The sequence below is a fragment of the Trachymyrmex septentrionalis genome, unplaced genomic scaffold (assembly GCF_001594115.1).
Source record: "Trachymyrmex septentrionalis isolate Tsep2-gDNA-1 unplaced genomic scaffold, Tsep1.0 scaffold9, whole genome shotgun sequence".
In the NCBI taxonomy this organism is placed as follows: Eukaryota; Metazoa; Arthropoda; class Insecta; order Hymenoptera; family Formicidae; genus Trachymyrmex; species Trachymyrmex septentrionalis.
The window spans coordinates 4,228,554-4,231,346 of NW_017306091.1; the positions used below are offsets into that span (position 1 = coordinate 4,228,554).

Sequence of the window (2,793 nt, forward strand, 5' to 3'; positions counted from 1 at the left end):
TCCTCTTCTTCTCTCACAGCGCGCTCCGTTTCGCGGTCCATCGAAATCCGAGACCGAGACGTGACGTAGGTGCGTGCATGCGTGTGCGTGTATGCGTGTGCGTGCATGCGGCTGCTGCGCGCATGCACGCGGGAACGTGTGTGCGTGGGCGCGTGTAATCGTGTATACGTGTGTGTGTGTGTGTGTGTGTGTGTGTGTGTGTGTAGATGCACGCGCGGGTGTGCGCGCTAAGCGAAGGCCATGTCCGACAGGCTACGGCTACTATTCTGTGACGGATGACTTTTGAAAGGTAAACAGGCGAAGGAAGACAAATTAATACTCACGGTTTTCCGTCGGCGCGGCGGTCCAGCCGCTTCCCCACGATTTTCCCCCGTCGTGTGCGTGTGACCCGGCGATTATTTGATTTTGCACAGTAACATTATTGTGCGTCCAGTGAGAAAAAAAAAAGGAAAGAGAGGGAAATGGGAAGGGGAGAGGAGAGGGGGGAGAGAGAGAGAGAGAGAGAGAGAGAGAGAGAGAGAGAGAGGGAGAAAAAGAACGTAACGAACGACAGGGAAAATGCAGGGGGGAGGGGAGGGGAAGAGAGATGAAGATAGAGAAAAACGGAGGGAAAGAGGCGGAGGGTGAAGTAGGGGAGAGAAAAAGATACACACCGAAGAGCGGTTGCTTGATCAAAAGCACAATTTTCGTGACGTCATCGGCGGTCGAGCATGCGCGAACGTATTTCGGTGATTTTCCACGCACAGTGAAACACGTGCGACGAGTCGGTCGACGCCACTGCTACTACCGCACACAGCACTACATATCGCTAAGAAACGCGCGGCATTATCGCGTAGCGGCGGCGGCACGGGCTTCCACAAATACCGAGCGCGATTCGCGAGAACCACCGCGGCTGCCGACATCTATCCATCCACTCCCACTTGTTAAGTGACGTACACTGACGTCACCGATAGTTTACCTTGAAGCCGCGTGACATTGAGCCGCAGGCCGGCCAATCGCGATTTCAGCGCTGCGAAAATCCCACGGTCGCGCAGGTCGGGTTTTCATTGCGCGCGACAGCTCGTTTAAACGCGCACCAGCGCACGATAACGATCGGCCACGGAAAGACGAGCCGCGAAGACGAGATCCGATCCTTCGAAATTTAAAATCGACCTTTACTAAATTTTAATTAAACTTTAATTAAATTAATCGACGATCGATTGATTCGACAACGTGGTGGAATTGCTTCCAGCGAAATTTTTTAATTTGTAATCTAATCTTCCCTTCGGTCAAATGCGATTGCTTTTTTAATAAAAAAAACCTAATGTATCTATAAATGATTCTGAGCTTCTAGTGAGAAGTTCGATAACGGTAGAAAATCATTTCATATACTGCTAAAAAAATATAATTAGTCTTTTGGTTGACTGGATACCTGCGAGGAAAGAATGATTTTTCTAGAGTATCTAAACATTTAACTAGAATTGAAAATAATTTTGTTGGACTATAAAAATAATCATATAGAAATCTTAGGTATAATGAGCAATATTGCAAAAAGTTTTAACATTTTAGCATCAGTTTGAACGTTATACAACTATTTTCATAAGGTAAGAAAATTATTTTCAGATCTGTATCTAACTAAATTTTTAAATACCGCAGCAAAAAACCAGGTGTTAAAAAAATAACAGTTATACAGTTATATAGCTATTGTATTTTTTTTTTAAAGAACATGAACTGAAGTTTAATAAAATTATCGAGATCTTTTGTAAAATAACTATGATTTTGAAACTATTAATTTATTATTGTTATTATTTCGAGTACCTGAATAAAACAAGAACGATAAGTAAATGCTATAACGATTAATGTAAATGCGTAGTGTAGAATTATTACACGCTAAAATTAAAGTGTCGTTTAAACTTAGAATGCACTTAATATGCATTATATCGTGGATTAATCGCTTTCGTGCTCGAACAGAAGAAAGATTAAGTCGATATCCCTGCGACTGTGATTATTTCAAAGTATTCCCCGCGGCGAATGTAACCCTTCCGCTTGTAATGGAGGACAAAGTGCGTCATTAACATATCACGATCTTATGTAATTAAATATAGCAATATTTATAAAGTCATTATACCCTTGAAAAAAAGAGCCAATATTTTAAGAATGTGATAAACAGTTTCTACAACTAAATTCGCGACTTACTATTGGTATAGAATTGACGAAACGTAACAATCCATTTCCTGTTCAATATTTATCAGTGAAAAGTCGCACAGTGAAAATTAGCTTCGTATCGCTAAAGTGCATAAGTATAATATTATTAGGAGAGGAACAAGGATAAAAAGGTCTCCTCGACAATATTAGATATATTGAGAAAAAGATATTTAAAAATTTAGTTGTGGCGTACATTTCACTATATAAACTCTTATTTTGAAATATATAAATCTCTATTTTGAATACAAAGAAAAATTTTATTTCTAGTAAATAAACCGTCTATTTCATTTTTTATTCTTTTGCTTTGTTTTCTCTTTTTGTTTTATAATTAATAAACACAAATGAAATATATTTCACAGAAATAAATATTCTGTTATCACAGTCAAATTTTGTCGTGACCAATATAAATGTAACATTGCTTTTAAATATTTCAATTTTTTTTCTCGGTATACACCTCAATCATCTCAATTATTGCCCAGACAACAAAAAGTCTAAGATGGAGACATAAATAAAATATTTTAAAAATATCTTTAGACACTTCTTCTTAAAAAATATCCTTAAGACACGTGATATCATATGTCTGGTTTGTGTTGTCTGAATCGATATCGC

At 39.0% G+C, this 2,793-nt stretch overlaps 1 protein-coding gene across 5 annotated transcripts in view; it reads right to left on the minus strand.

Moving 5' to 3' along the window:
• The window catches only part of LOC108755853 (myocyte-specific enhancer factor 2), an 83,706-nt gene extending 83,226 nt beyond the window's left edge, over nt 1-480 (minus strand). For all 5 annotated transcript variants that reach the window (XR_001939791.1, XM_018499191.1, XM_018499190.1 and 2 more), the window contains exon 1: nt 324-480. The gene's annotated coding sequence lies outside the window, so the exon portion shown is untranslated. The remainder of the gene's footprint in view (nt 1-323) is intronic.
• Between the last annotated feature and the right edge of the window lie 2,313 nt (nt 481-2,793).